Source organism: Oryctolagus cuniculus, chromosome 5 (assembly GCF_964237555.1).
Source record: "Oryctolagus cuniculus chromosome 5, mOryCun1.1, whole genome shotgun sequence".
Lineage (NCBI taxonomy): Eukaryota > Metazoa > Chordata > Mammalia > Lagomorpha > Leporidae > Oryctolagus > Oryctolagus cuniculus.
In genome coordinates, this window is record NC_091436.1 from 70,745,125 (window position 1) to 70,761,276 (window position 16,152).

A 16,152-nucleotide genomic window follows, 5' to 3' on the forward strand; every position below is an offset into this window, starting at 1 on the left:
GGTGGGGGGGGGGACTGCTGCTGAGGAAGACGGCCTTTACCGGGTTCTTCAGCTACTCTCTTTGACACTGTTTCTCCCACGTACTCATCCAACACGGTAGGGCGGAAGACGAGGCAGAGTGAAGTATTTGCGAGGAAAGACGCACAAGGTAGCACGCCGGGAGGACAGCACGCCACAGCACTCTGCGTGCCTCCTCTCCCGCGCTCCCGGGCGGCAGGCGGGGCGGGCGGCGGCGGCGGCGCGCGCGCGCGGCGGGGCGGGGGCCGCAGAGAGACGACGTGCCGACGTTGGCGCCGCTGCGGGCGGGTGACGTGGATGCCGGCGCCCGCTGCGCCCCGCCCCGTCCCTCCTGGCCCCGGCGGCGGGTCTGTCTGTGGGCCCGGCAGTCCCGCGGTGTTCGCGCTCAGGGTCCCTGGCCTGGGAGCGACCCCAGCAGCACTACGGCGGTGCGGATGAGAGCGGGGACGTGCAGCTGTCCGCTGACATCTCGGGTCCTGCCCTCCCTTCCCCACTGGTCGTGGGAAGTGAAAATAAAACCGAAAGGGTGGGAGTCGCGGAGGCAGGAGCGGACCAAGGGATGCGGTGCGCTTGAGCGGGCCGAGAGGTGAGGAGGTCGCGGTGGAGGCGAGGGGGCTCCGCGGCCGAGCGCAGCAGGAGGAGGCGGGTGCTGCGGGATCGGCTGCGCGGACCGGGAGAGCGGGGCGATCCTCCTTGTGTCTCGGGCAAGTGCCCCGAGCTGTCACTCCTCTCGGGGTCCCGGGACGAGGATGAGGTCTCGGCCAGTCGTGCCTTCCTCCGGGAGTTTGTTGGTGGGGGTGGGGCCGAAACTGAGCCTGAGTCTCCTAGTGCCCAGGTGTTAGGCCACGGCATGGCCGCATGGGTTGATTTTTCTGTTCGTGCGTAATTTGTTTTATTTTTCCTCTTTCAAAACCGTGGTGACTCGTTTTCGGAAAGTTGAGTGCTTGTAGTTTTTTCCCTCCACACTGGAAAGCAAATACACTGGGTAGAGAGTTGACTACGGTAGACTGTGGGTGAATTCAGCCATCGGGGGTCTAGAACGGCATTTTGAACTAAGTGAATGTGTGTAAGTGGGCAGGTTTAAATAGGTTGATTATCATATATTAACGTATTCATGTATTGCAATGTATTCATGTAGTTGCTTCCCACATGTGCAATTCAAACAAGTAGTCATATTTTCTTATTTGTTTTTGAATAGCCTGTATCACCAAGTGTCGTGTTTCATGGATTGAAATAATTTTTCTGGTTTTCAACGTGTTCTCAAAAGTTAAGAACTCAGCCTTTGGAACGTGCTCCAGACCATGTTGTGTCTTATTTTCAGTGATGGTTACAATACTACTGTTGCATGCATGAGAAAAGTGATTCTTAAAGATGCCAGTTAAGTGCAGCTAAATAGTCTTATTTATCTGTGAATTGATTTTTCATGGCGATGCTTTCTTGATCTCTGCTGAACAGTTTTCTTTTGTCTTTCACGTTTTCCTGTGTGTCATGCACTGGCCCAGGAGATGAGGATATAGATATATGTCTGTGTGTTCATGGAACTTTCTGTAGTCCAGCGGCACTCTTTTAAGAGAGAATCACTGCTAGGGTTCCCTTTTATGCTATGCATCTGTAGTTGACCAAAGCAAGTCTTTTTTTTTTTTTTTAACCAGAGTTTGTTAATGTCTGTGTTTATATGTAACTAACATTGAAGTAGGAACAGATCATGTTATTTGAACAGCATGAGTTGATACTGTCTTTGATCAAAAAGAGAGTGTACTCATAAATGCTGCAGTTGCCAGTTAAGAGTTGGATGTACGTTTCTTTATGCAAAGTTGTTTTAACTATAAAGTTTGCAGTTGGAAATTCCAGTCCTTACTTCGATTGATTCACTATGTATTAATGATTTGTAATTCCGAGGAATTCTATACACACAGTATATTCATGAGGAACATATATGGTACTTGCTGCCTAAAGTAAATTTATTACCTGGTGATACCTTCTTTGAGAGGTAGTTGTCATAAGCCCTTTCAGTACAAAACTGGCCTTACTGTAATGTGGCATAGTTTTCAAGTTTGAGAAGAGGCTTACCTGAAGATGAAAATTCAACAATCAAAGACATTATGGAAAGTGAAAAAATATACATAATTACTCAACAGGAGAGGTATTTATTATGTAATTAGCAACTGTCAGAAGGTGGGCTTTTTGTGTCTGTTTCCTCCATTATTCTATAAAGTTATTAGAACTAGAGATTATATTTCTTTTATCTTTTACCTCACATGATACCTAACATAGTAGACAGGCCCCATGTAAATGTTCATTCAACATATGCCATCTCATTTAAGTTCTCCATTTTACATGTAGGTTAGCATGAATATGAGAAATTTGCTGTTCAGTTTTGCTATCATGTCTTAACAAGTAGTTGTGTTTCTGGTACTGTTAATGGAGTTTAATTCATATTTGAGCACTGTTTAATTAGATTTTTCAGTCTAAAAGGAGTATTATAAATCATTTTGTAATCCCTTTTCATTTTATTGACTAACAAAGTTGATACCCAGAGAAGTTAGCTCATTTTTCTACCATCAAACAGAAGGTGGCATCTCAACGCAGTTCTTTTTATTTTTATTTTGTTTTCTACAGTGCCATTCTGCTGGTCCTCATTGTTATTTTGGGACCTTTGTAAATTTCCGTCTGTCTTCTAATCTTGGTAAAGTTTAGCTAGTCTTCCTTCATTTTTGTGATTCACTTTTCCAAGAGACATCTTATCAAAAGTTTGTATGGACATGAAAAATTAGGCTAGAATTTGAGTAGTTGCATAATTAAAAATTATGGTAATAAATTTATAGAAATACCAGATATTCTCAGGATATGTTTTAATAAGATAACTGATGATTGATGAGTATTTATTTTTAAAGAAGAGAAGTTCATGTCTAGTTATTTCATGACTAAGCCAAAGCTTACCCAACTACCAAATCAGAATTTCTGGGGATTTTGTCTGTAAGTGTGTACTTTCAAGACACTCTCCAGTAATTCCAGTGCAGTCAAATCATGTTGTTGGAGAACTTATACTTTATTATTATTTTTTTTTGACAGGCAGAGTGGACAGTGAGAGAGACAGAGAGAAAGGTCTTCCTTTGCCGTTGGTTCACCCCACAATGGCCGCTGCAGCTGGCGCACTGCGCTGATCCGAAGGCAGGAGCCAGGTGCTTATCCTGGTCTCCCATGAGGGTGAAGGGCCCAAGGACTTGGGCCATCCTCCACTGCACTCCCGGGCCACAGCAGAGAGCTGGCCTGGAAGAGGAGCAACCGGGACAGAATCCGGCGCCCCCACCAGGACTAGAACCTGGGGTGCCAGTGCCGCAGGCTGAGGATTAGCCTGTTGAGCCGTGGCGCCAGCCGAGAACTTATACTTTAAATGTATGAAATCAGGAGTCTTTTCATTTTGGGTTACATCTGTTCTACCTCTTAACTTCAAAAGAGAAGAGTAATTTACCTCAGGATGATGGGGTAGTCAGGCAAGCAGCCATTAATGTTTTCCAGCAATTTCAAAAACTTGCCAGGTCGTTGTGAACTAGGTGAATGGCTAGGAATTTACTCAGTTGTAGGTCAATAATAAACATGACCTATAAATTTGAGAAAGGAAAACTGATGCTGTTCCAAAAGAGGAAATCTTACTTATTGGTAAGACAGCTTATCATTTTAGAAATATCCATTTACTTTCTTGAAAGTAAATAAAATGTCCACCAAGCTAATAAGATACAATAATTTTAAAAATGCTAAATTCTCCCCTAAGCATAAATAGAAATAAGTCACTTTTATTTTGATTTAAGTAACTTAACCACAGGATTCTACTTAAGTGATTTTCAAGAAGAAATAAATATCAGGGTGCTATTCAGTTTACAAAAACTATTTCAGTTCATCTTTTCCAGTGTGCATGCATTTTCTCAGATGAGACCTGCTTTAGAGTAGTGCCTTTAGCACCTGGGAGGCTCAGTAAACATTCTTTCTGAGCATTCTTATGTAGTGAAGGAAGCTTCACAGATATTTTAGCAATTTCTTTACTTTGGGGATTGGAGTGGTAGGGAAACCCTAAACAATCACTTCTGAACAGATTTATGGTTAAATGCTCTGAATACACATCATTCAGCAAATATATATATAGAATTCCTTGGCATAGGCCAGTCACAACACAGAGTACCTGGGAAAAGCAAGACATACAACACTACTTCTGCACTCTTAAATATTATAGTGAATATACTGGCTTTGTGAGATGGTTTAGTATATTGATTTGAGGCAAGGCATTGTCACTTCAGTGAATTTGGCCATCGTCTTGGGAAAAAGTGAGTTATTAGGAAATTTGAAGAGGGCCTAACTTAAATTCAACTTTTCAGAGCTGTTGTGTTTACACATATTTATTGAAAACAGAGTACTGAAAGAACATTGCTGAAATGCCAAATCCAGTGGATATTTTACCATATTTCTTAATAATGTTTTGGGACTACGTATCTCACCTTTTATTATAGGTTCTTGCCCACATTGAGATAAGAATCCAAAGCAGAGGCTTAAGTAAGGTGCAGTGAGAGATTTGCCTGTGAGGAGAGAACATGGAAGGCCAGAAAAGAATCAGCAAGAGCCAGAAAACCAAAGGGCAAAAGTCTTGTGTGTAATAATCCCTTTTAACGGGTAGGAAGTGGTGCCCTAATAGAATATACAAATGGGATGGAGTTTGGGCAGGGTTTGGTTTGCATGAGGCGTTCCCAGAGTATCGTGGAGTTTTCATCATGGCGTCTTCTTCCTAGTGTAGGAGAAGCATGGGAAAGTGAGCATAATAGATTGACCCTTAAGGGGTGGAGTTAGAACGCAGGCTGGAGGCAGAAATTGTGTAAAAAATGTTTCAGCTCAACTATTCCTACCTGATCTTCCTGCATATTTCCTCCATATCAGTAACATTTGACATGATTGACTACCACCTCTTTCTTAAAACATTCTCTCCCCTTAGTTATAGAAACACTACAATTCAGCTTGTTTTTTTTTTTTTTTATTTTTTTCTGGCCTCTTTAGCCTCTAGCTATTCAAAATTATCTTTGAAGACTTTTTTTCCTGTTTATTCCTTAAAAGCTTATGTTTTGGAGCTGGCGTTGTGGCATAGTGGGTAAAGCAGTCACCTGAAGTGCCAACATACCATTTGGTCATTGGTTCGAGTCCCAGCTGTTTCACTTCTGATCCAACTCTGCTATGACCTGGGAAAGCAGTAGAAAATGTCCTAAGTACCTGCCTTCAGATTGGCCTAGCTCCAGCCATTGCGGCCATTTTGGGAGTCAACCAATGGATGGAAGACTTCTCTTTCTCCTCCCCCCAACCCATAACTCTGCTTTTCAAATAAATAAGTAAATCTTAAAAAACACACACAAAAAAACTTAGTTTTTCTACCTTCTGCTGTTTTTTCTAACTCTACACGTGAATTCAAGGTGAATCTATTCTTAAGATATTACTGATGATTCTCATATTTATATCCTGAATTGAGACTTGTTTCCTTCATTCAACATCTGATATACAACCTTTACTTCACAGTTTTTAGTTGAATGTTATACAGCCATCTCAAACTCAGTGTGTTTGTGATTGAATTTAGTGTATTTCCTCTCTCTCTCTTTTACACCTATTCAAAACAAAACAAACCTCTTTGCCTTAACTCTGTGAACTATTCCATTGGTGTTATCTGTAAGTATGTAGGTCAGCTTTCCCATTTCTTCTGCAGCAAATACAGATAGTAAGTCAGGTAGACGTCTCTTAGTCTCTTGGATGCATCTACGTTATATCATTGTCATTACTTTAGTTTAGGAACCTATTTTCTCTTCATATTTTATTTGGATTACTTTAGTAATTTTATAGCCGCTTTCTGCTTTTGGCTTTGCTTTCCTGTGGTCCCTTCCCTTCACTGCAGTCATTGTAATAGTTATTAAAGTCGCATCAGAATGTCTTAGAAAAATATTTAGGGATTAGATAATTTCCAAACTTAACCTGGCTCCTACCAATCTCTGGTGCTCCTTCTCTGGTCATGTCATTCCTTGACTGCTACAGTCATTGCATTTCCTAGATTAAGGCATGTTGTCACCATTTATCTGGCACATTTTACCCTCTGCTAGATGAACTCTTCATCCTTGAAGTCTTAATTTAAGGAGACGTTATGACTTTCTGGCTAGGCTAGATTTACCTGCTGTAAGTTTCAGACAACGTTTTTAGTACGGTTTTTTATAGGAGTCTTTCTATTTTGTGTTGAGTTAGCTTGTTTAATTGGCTTCTCTTCCCCTTTAGACAATAAGATTCACAAGGGGAGGCACTAGAATGAGTTTGTTCATCATTATGTACCTCACAGAGTGTCTAGCATGTAGAATAATTGATAAAAGTAAAAGATATATTATTGAAAACTGATGGTACACTCATCTGCAATGATTTGGTTCGTGTGCCTACTCCTGTCCTAGGGTTTCCAGTAACTAATGACTTTTACCCTCACCTTTTCTTTTGTGCTTTGAGATTTAGAAATTTTTACCTACATGTTAAATATTTGGTAACTTACTTTTTAAATGTTCATTTTCATCTATTCGAAAGACATAGTTATGTAGAGATCTTACCTCCACTTTTTATCTCCATAACAGTCAAGGCTGGTCCAGGCTAAAGCTAAGAGCCCAGAACTCTATCTATGTGTCAGGGACCCACGTACTTGAGCCATCATCTATCTACCCCACCGCTGCCTTAACAGGGAGCTAAATTAGAAGTTGAGGTGCTGGGACTTGAACCAGTACTCTAAAAAGGGATGCGTGCCTCCCAAGTTGTGACTTAACCTGCTGTGATACCACAATTGCCCTAAATATTAATTTTAAAATTAAGTTTCTACAAGTGTAATTTTGAATTCTTTGGAAGAATGGCATCAGAATAAATTACATGTTGAGTTTTGGGAAGTGTATGAAAACTTTTCTTTTGTATTTAAGATAATAGTTTATAAAATACCTTCTCTCTTAAGACTGAAATAAATGAATGAATTTCTGGGAAAAATATTTTTGTGATCTTGAAATAAAGATGATATTAATAATAAAAAAAATACAGAATCCAAGCCTGTAAATACTGTCCCCCTTTGTGACATCCATTTCCTTCTTTTGTCCTTCCTGCCGTTGAATCATCTGTGCATTATAAAATATTTATTGAGAAGCTTCTAGTTCTAGACAGTGTTTTAGGTGGTATGAGCTCATGTTCTAATGGAAGAAACTGACAACAAATACAGAAATCTTGTTATGTAGTAAGAGCTATGAAGGAAATTGGGTTGGGGCAAGAGAATGAGCCAGGAAGGGGTGTTATTTCAGATAGGGTGGTTGGAAAAGCTTCTTTGATCAGGAGGCATTTGAGTAGAGAACCTGAAGGAATTGAAGGAACTATCAGTGTAGCATCTGGGGGAACAGGAGGTCTATATGGTATGCTTATGACAGGAGCCCAATGTGGATGAACCAGAATGGGCGGAGAGAGCTATAGAGGATCAGATTGAAACATGGAAAGCTAAGTTTCTTAAGGCCCTTGAAGTTTACTCAGATATGAGAAACTGTTACAGGGTGTTGAGTAGATAAAGGCTACAATGTTGTTTAGATTTTTAAAATAAGTTATTGTTTGTATATGGAAACTAGATGTTTGGAATTAAGTTTAATATGGAGACTAGAAAGGGGAAGCTCTAAAGAAAGCACAACATTATGCTCTCAAATACAACACTGCTGATACCACATTTGCAGGTTTTTTTTTTTTTTTTTTTCTGACAAATGCCGGACACCAGCTATATGATCTGTTACTCAGTTTAATTCTTCACCTTTTACTATTTTTAAGGTTTTATTTAGTTATTTGGAAAGCAGTGAGGGAGGGAGAAAGAGAGAGATCTTCTGTCTGCTGGTTCAGTCCTCAAATGCCTGCAACAGCTTGGGTTAGGCTGGGCTGAAGCCAGGAAACTAGAACCTCAATCTGAGTCTCTCACATGGGTGGCAGAGGCCCAAGTATTTGAGCCACCACCTGCTGCCTCCTAATGTGCAGAGTAACAGGAAACTCGATCAGAATGGAGCCAGGGTCAAACCAAGGGACTCCCAAATGTCTCCTCCACAGTTTACTTTTTATTTTTTTGATTTGTTTATTCATTTTGAAAGAGTTACAGAGAGAGTGAAGGAGAAACGAAAGAGAGGAATCTTGCATCTCCTGGCTCAATACCCAGATGGCCATAATGGAAGCCAGGAGTCACTGCCCCACCTTTTAATTCTAACATTGGAATTAGTGTCACAATTGTTCATTTATTTTGCCATTCAAGCTTTAAAAAAGTTGGTATCTATTTCAAAAATCTGGAGACTGTTTTGGATGACTACTATTAGGCTTAAGACGACAGGATTGTCAGTAGAGTGAAGGAAGATGGATTTTTTGAAATGTTCAGAGTTACCAAATAAAATAAAGGATATGCAATTTAATTTGAATTTTAGATAAGTAACAAATATTTTTAGTATAAATGTATTTCATACAAGTATATCTCAGATATATGGAACATATTTATAGTGGAGGATTATTTATTGGTTACCTGAAATTCAAATTTAACTCTGCATCCTATATTTGTGTTTCTTAAACTTTGCAGCTAGAATCAGTCTGAAAGTATGAATACAAAGCTAGGTAATATTAGAGTTTGTTTCTCTTGAAAATGTTATTTGAACTGTGTAGTTACCCATAGCTCTGATAATGAATAGTGGAGAGGTATTGCAAGAAAGTGGTGTTGCTGTATTTAGGAGTATGAACTGAGATTACAGAAATCAAGGACAAATTAAAGAACAGATATGTAAGACCTGGGATGCTGACCTTTCAAGAAACAAGTTTAGTAAAATTTTTAGGTTAATTTATCAATCTGTTCAGTATGAGGTTGTTAAATGAAGAAAATAAATGTATTTACTAAATCTACTTCCTTCTTCAATGTGAGGGAGAATGGAGAATGGACTCTAGATGAGAAATGTCAGAGTCTGTTGCATAAAATGGAATTGAAGCATATTATGGGTGGGAATAGTAAAAGAATATCCAGATAATCCATGTTCATATGCTCAATCTCTCATAAGCCTGAGTATTTTCAGATAGTGTTTTCAGAACTTGCACATACAGAAGTTTGATGCTTTCATAACCATTACTTTGTTATTAGCCTCTGTATTAACTTAAACTTGATTATGAAATATTTCAAAAATATGGAAAATTTCAGAAAATAATGTGACAATCTCTGTTGTATTCTCTGCACAAGTATAGCAGGTATTAATTTTTGCCTTATTTCTGTCAGCTTTCTCTGTTAAAAATATGGCTAAATTTCTTTTTATTTTGTCACTTCCCTCCCTCCCTCAGTCTACCGTGAGGCTAGTATATATGATTCTCAAGTATGTTTGTACATATCTCTTCTTTTATGAAAACATTTATTTATTTATTTGAAAGGCAGAGGGATGCAGAGAGTAGAGATGGGGAACGATTCCATCCTCTGGTTCACTCCCCAGAAGTCCCCAGCATCCAGGGCTGGACTAGGCCAAAGCCAGGAGCCCATCTCCCTTGTCAATAGGAGGGACCCAAGAACTTCGGCCATCCTCTGCTGCTTTCCAAGGTGCATTAGCAGGAAGCTGGATCCAAACTAATATCCAAACCATAGCATTCTTCTTCCAGAGGTCTATGGCTTAGGGAAGACTGAGAATTTTGCCTTTCAAACATAGTCTGTACCAGGCCCTTTTCCAACAGATCTGTGTTGGAGAGTTAAAATATGTGCTGCCTAGAATGTAGCTGATGTCCAGGTTTTCTTGAGAGTGATTTGTATGGTTAGTTGTTCTTTGTGGGTTAGACTTTCTGACTGTTATTGTCTTTACCTGGTTCTGAAATACTCTTCTAACCACTTATTTCCCAAGGACATTTGCTTTGTTAAAAGTAAAATTAATACCGTAGAGGGTTTTCAGTAATATAAAGACTATTTGATTTATTGTTATGACTCTATCTAGGAATTTCCCCCTGTATTTAATGGGAAATCTGGAGTTAATATAAGGAAGTAATTAATTGGAAATATACGCAAATTAGAGCCCCAAATAAACTTTATTCTTTTTAACAAGCTATTATAGATTGGGTATTATGTGAAGAGTGTGTAAATATGTATTCATCTGTTCTGTGCTCTCTGTTTTCCATACTCCAAATGTGTTTTCTAATTCAGTTAGTAACTGTCCAAAAAATGCTATTTCTTAAGAATGAGTTGTTAGGTCATAATTAGGAATACTTAAAATTACCTTTCAAAAATAAGCACAACGTATTGTTACCAGAATGTCCTACACAGCTGTTTTTCCTCCAGACTTGGAACATACCACAATTTTTGCAGATGGACTCCAGGTGAAAAAGTTGGCTTTTCTTTAATGGCCACACTGTGTATTTTTTTTTTTTTTTAATATTTTTCAGAAGTCAGAGAGACAGAGGCAGAGCAGACTGAGAAAAACAGAGAACTTCCATTCCCTGATTCTTGTTCACTCTTCACATGCCCACAACACCTGGGGCTGGGCCAGGATGAAACAAGGAGACAGAAACTCAATCCAGGTCTCCTTTGTGGGTGGCAGGGATCCAATTGCTTGAGCTGTCACCTGCTGCTTACCAGGATATACTAGAAGGAGCAGGAACTGGAATTTTGGTACTCCCATGTGAGATGTTGGCATCCGAAGTGGGTGTGTTTGTTTTGTTTTGTTTTTAGATTTACTTATTTGAAAGACAAAGAGGAACACAAAAAGAGCATGAGAGAGATGTCTTACATTGCTGGTCCCCAAAATCTGCAACAGCCTGGGCTGTACCAGGCTGAAGCCAGGAGCCAGGACTCATTCCTGGTCTACCACATGGGTAAGTACTTGGGCCATCTTCCACTGATTTCCCAGGCACCTCAGCAAGGAGCTGGATTGAAAGTGGAGCAGCTGGGGCCAGCGCTGTGGCGCAGTGGGAAAAGCCCTGGCCTGAAGCGCCAACATCCCATATGGGCACCGGTTCTAGTCCCAGCTGCTCTTCTTCCGGTCCGTCTCTCTGCCATGGCCTGGGATAGCAGTAGAAGATGGCCCAAGTCCTTGGGCCCCTGTACCTACGTGGGAGACCTAGAAGAAGCTCCTGGCTCCTGGCTTTGGATCGTCGCAGCTCTGGCCGTTGCAGCCATCTGGGGAGTGAACCAGCAAATGGAAGACCTCTCTTTCTGTCTCTACCTCTCTCTGTAACTCTGTCTTTCAAATAAATAAAATAAATCTTTAAAAAAAAAAAAAAAAAGAAAGTGGAACAGCTGAGACTAAACTATCGACTCACAGGATGCTGATGTCTCAGGTGATGGCTTAACCTGTTATTCCATAATGGAGACACCAGTGTTTTGTATTAAGAGAGGGAGCAAGTGTTAAGCACTGGAATTGTACAGTACAACAAGATGCTCACAGTTTGAGATAATTTGGGTGAAGCTATAGGAGCATTAGATTCTTGTTCATACTTCACTCTGGAGCAGGTATCAATATGTGAAAAGATACTAGGTAGCCGGCGCCACGGCTCACTAGGCTAATCCTCTGCCTAGCGGCGCCGGCACACCGGGTTCTAGTCCCGGTCGGGGCGCCGGATTCTGTCCCGGTTGCCCCTCTTCCAGGCCAGCCCTCTGCTTGGCCAGGGAGTGCAGTGGAGGATGGCCCAGGTGCTTGGGCCCTGCACCCCATGGGAGACCAGGAAAAGCACCTGGCTCCTGGCTCCTGCCATCGGATCAGTGCGGTGCGCTGGCCGCAGCGCGCCGGCCGCAGCAGCCATTGGAGGGTGAACCAACAGCAAAGGAAGACCTTTCTCTCTGTCTCTCTCTCTCACTGTCCACTCTGCCTGTCAAAAAATAAAAAAAATAAAATAAAAAAAAAAAGATACTAGGAATATTCATATTATTATGTCTTTCTGTGTATTTCTTTTGTCTGTATTTGATAGATTCAAATGAGTTAAATGTGCCTATTATGTGACTCCATTTGGTGCCAATAAGGTACAATATAAGTATTGAATAAAAGACTAAAAATTTTTTGGAGTTATGAAATACCACCCCGTTTTGAAATGGCATTATAAAGGATTGTGATGTGTCTGTTAAGACTGATGTTTCCCGGTGTTTGATCTTGATAGTGTTAACTGTATTACAACTCCAATTTTTAAAAAGGTAAAATAAGGCCGGCGCCGTGGCTCTCTAGGCTAATCCTCCGCCTTGCGGCGCTGGCACACCTGGTTCTAGTCCTGGTCGGGGCACCGGATTCTGTCCCGGTTGCTGTGGCCCGGGAGTGCAGTGGAGGATGGCCCAAGTGCTTGGGCCCTGCACCCCATGGGAGACCAGGAGAAGCACCTGGCTCCTGCCATCAGATCAGCGCGGTGCGCTGGCCGCAGCGCGACAGCCGTGGCGGCCATTGGAGGGTGAACCAATGGCAAAGGCAGACCTTTCTCTCTGTCTCTCTCTCTCAATGTCCACTCTGCCTGTCAAAAAAAAAAAAAAAAAAAAAGAAAAGAAAAGAAAAAAGAAAAGAAAGGTAAAATAAAATATAAATATTCCAGCTTTTTTATCTTTTTAAAAAGATTTATTTATTAATTAATTATTTGAAAGAGCAACAGAGAAAAAGGAAGAGATAGAGATCTTTCATTTTCTGGTTCACTCCCCAAATGGCCAGAACAGCCAGGAGCCAGGAGCGCTCTCTCCATTTCTCACATGGGTGGTAGGTGCCCCAGTACTTAGGCTATCTTCTGCCTTCTCTGGCACACTATCAGGAAGCTGGATTAGAAGCACAGGTTCCAAGGCTGAAACTGGCACTCTTGTATGGGATGCTGGCTTTGCAAGCAGAAGTTTAACCCGTTATTCCACAGCACCGGTCTTTCAGATTATTTTTTCAAGACGTAGCTTGTAGACACAATATTTTATTTTTTTAAAATGTTATTCATTTAAAAGGCAAAGCAACGGAAAGAGAGAGAGAGATTGACTGATTGATTCTCCATTTGCTGGTTCACTTCCCATATGACTGCAAGAGCTAGGGCTAGACCAAACTGAATCCAGGAGCTGGAAACTCCATCTAGGTCTCCCACATGAGTGGCAGGGACCCAGCCAGTCGCTTGAGCTCCCAGGGTCCATTAGCAGATGGCTGCAAGGCACTTGAATATGGCATACAGGCTTCCCATGTGGCAGCTTAACCTGCTGTACCACAATGCCTGCCCCCCAAATTTTATTTTCAGTACTGAAATCTTAAATTCTAATTTTACTCTATTTATAGCCTACCATTTCAGTGTTTTTTAATCCTTTACCTTCACTGCATTACTTTGAGTTTAAAGTTCACAAACATAGGTTTGGCATACAAAGAATAAATCTTAGAATTTTCTTTGTGGCTTTCAGACTAGTGTATCATCATTCTAGCTCTCTGATTATTGGTTAATATCATTTCATAAAGAGAACTATCCTGTTATAGTCTACACAACCATAGTTTGGAGAATTAGGTCAGTTTCTCAAGACTTTTCCTGTCTCTCTGTACAAACTTCTAAAATGAAGATTTGTAAGATAACCACAGGTGAGTGTATTTGGGCTACAAAATTAGACTTCTTCAGTTCTTTAGAAATTATATTTATTCTGAGGCATTAGTTATTATTGAATGAATTTTCATTTGTACATTTGCCATATTAAAAGTGGGATAAAAATTATAGTATAGTTGCTATATAGGCCAATTTATCTTAATGTACACTCTATAAATCAGAAATTTTAACCATGAATATTCTTATGACTTATCTCTAAAACTTTCTAGTTGAACATATTTTCTTCTCATCTGACTTTAAATCTAGCACTGAATCACTCTTACCATTTTACACTTCATTGCCATCCTATTGCCCCTGTGTTATGGAACCTTAACCCTGAATCCAACTTTATTCTGGTACCAGATTGTTGCCACTCTAATTTATGGTTTCCAGTATGAGCTGAGAATTCATTGCTACTTAAAAACCCTTTTATGGTTTGTTCACCAGTTTCCTCTCTTACTATTGGTAACAAAATTAAAATTTGCCTCTGTATTTAAAAATGCCATCTTTTTGAACAATCTCAACTTACCTCAAAGAAAATTGGAGTCATTCTGGCTAAACTGCTTTCACCCTATTTTTCTCTCCCCAATCACCCACTGCTTAACCAAGTTACAAACATACCGGAACTTCTACTCATCTTTCCCTCCTTGTGCTCTTTTCCACTAAAGCTTAATTTCTGGACCTTCATATGTGTTTGTCCCCATCTTTTGTTATATTCTCTGAGTATTCCATCTTTTTTCTGCTTTTCTGCTATACTCTCCTGATTATAGAAATGTGCTCAACTCTATCCTATGCATAAACTCTTAACTCCATATATTTCAATATATCCTGCTTTTTCTCTTTTTCTTCTCAGACAGGTTCCTTGGAAAAAGAGCATTCACGATTTTTTTTCCTTTGCTTTCATCCTTCCACCCACCAAAATTTGTTCCATTATTCTTTTTTTTAAAATATTTATTTATTTATTTGAAAGAGTTACACAGAGAGAGGAGAGGCAGAGAGAGAGAGAGGTCCTCCATTCGATGGTTCACTCCCCAGTTAGCTGCAACGGCCAGAGCTGCGCTGATCCGCAGCCAGGAGCTTCCTCCAGGTCTCCCACGTAGGTGCAGGGGCCCAAGGACTTGGGCCATCTTCCACTGCTCTTCCAGGCCATAACAGAGAGCTGGATCGGAAGTGGAGCAACCAGGCCTCGAACTTGCACCCATATGGGACTCCGGTGCCTCAGGCAAGGGCGCTAACCCACTGCACCATAGTGCCAGCCCCTGTTCCATTATTCTTTCAAAATTCCTTGTGCAATAGTCATTTTAGGACCTGAGAGTGATCAAATACAGTGGGCTCTGTTACACAGTATCCTGAAAATTGCCTTTTCTTGTGTGATGTCACTCTTTCTATAGGACACTTCCGTTGCTTCTCTTTCTTTAAGACTTTGTTCTTGGCTTCTACTGTCTACTCTTGTGAGATTTTTAGGGGTGGGGTTACATGAGTGGATTTCAGGGTATTCGTGCAGCCTTTGAAATGGAATACAAAATGTTGTCTCTGTTTATGTATGCCTGTTTTCTTTGCAAGGCAGTGGATGGGTTTATATAACTTGGACTTTTGGAGTTTGTGTCCATCCATGGTTTTAACTTGAGTGAAGTGGTAGCCATAAATGCTTTATTTCCATCTCTACCTCTGAAAGGAAACCCAAAACTGGGGCCAATAATCAAAACTTTATAAAACAATTAATCATTTCCCCTTTTTCTGAATGCCCTCTAAATTTGTAAATTCCACTCTTCATAAACTAAAAATTTGAGTCCTGCATATTACATCTCCTAAATATGTGTATCTTTCAAATTCACCCTCTGCTAGTTTTCCCTTATTTCATTCTGTCTATAATTTTCCTATAGCAACTTTTTCTTTTTAACATCTCAGATTATCAAATTGAAAAGTGCTTAATTTGAGATGTGTTGTCAGGACTCTGCTTAAATTTCAAATTTTATTTCATGATTGAAATGATATGAATTACTTCATGGTATGACTTCATTACCAGGTCCTATGATTAGAATGCTTTTAGGGATTGAATGCGATGGTTATCTTAGGATTTGCTAGATATATGAATTAGCATGTAAATTAATGAATTCTTCCTGCCCCTTTTCAGTAAAAGGAGATTAATGCTGTTACTGTGAGATATGTCAAGATGAGGGAAGTAGTGTTTCCAGGAACCTCTTTGATTTGTAAGACCAACCGTGCCTGAGGCAGGATATTCCATTTATTGTAGGTCCCTTGTTCTGATTGTGTATTTTCAGAGCGCTAACTTGTGTGGTAATAGGTAAGTTCTGAGACAGAATATGTTCAGTTTAGTAGCAGGACCTTTCTTTAAAGACTTCTGACTTCAGTTGTTATGAATAGAATGCATCTTTGTAGCCTCTCAGTGTGGCTTAGGCATCCATAATTCCCTAAGACATCCATTACATGTCTTGGTTCTCTATGGGTGATACTAACTACATACAGTCATTGGAAGAATTGAAAAAAAAGTCACTCAGCTCTCATGCAGCAATATTTAATTGTCTCATAGACCCCAGT

General features: G+C 40.3%; 1 protein-coding gene across 1 annotated transcript in view; it reads left to right on the forward strand.

Annotated features, from left to right (window-relative positions):
* The first annotated feature begins 267 nt into the window (after nt 1–267).
* The window catches only part of ASCC3 (activating signal cointegrator 1 complex subunit 3), a 366,541-nt gene continuing 350,656 nt past the window's right edge, over nt 268–16,152 (forward strand). Inside the window, exon 1 of the mRNA XM_002714874.5 lies at nt 268–604. The gene's annotated coding sequence lies outside the window, so the exon portion shown is untranslated. The remainder of the gene's footprint in view (nt 605–16,152) is intronic.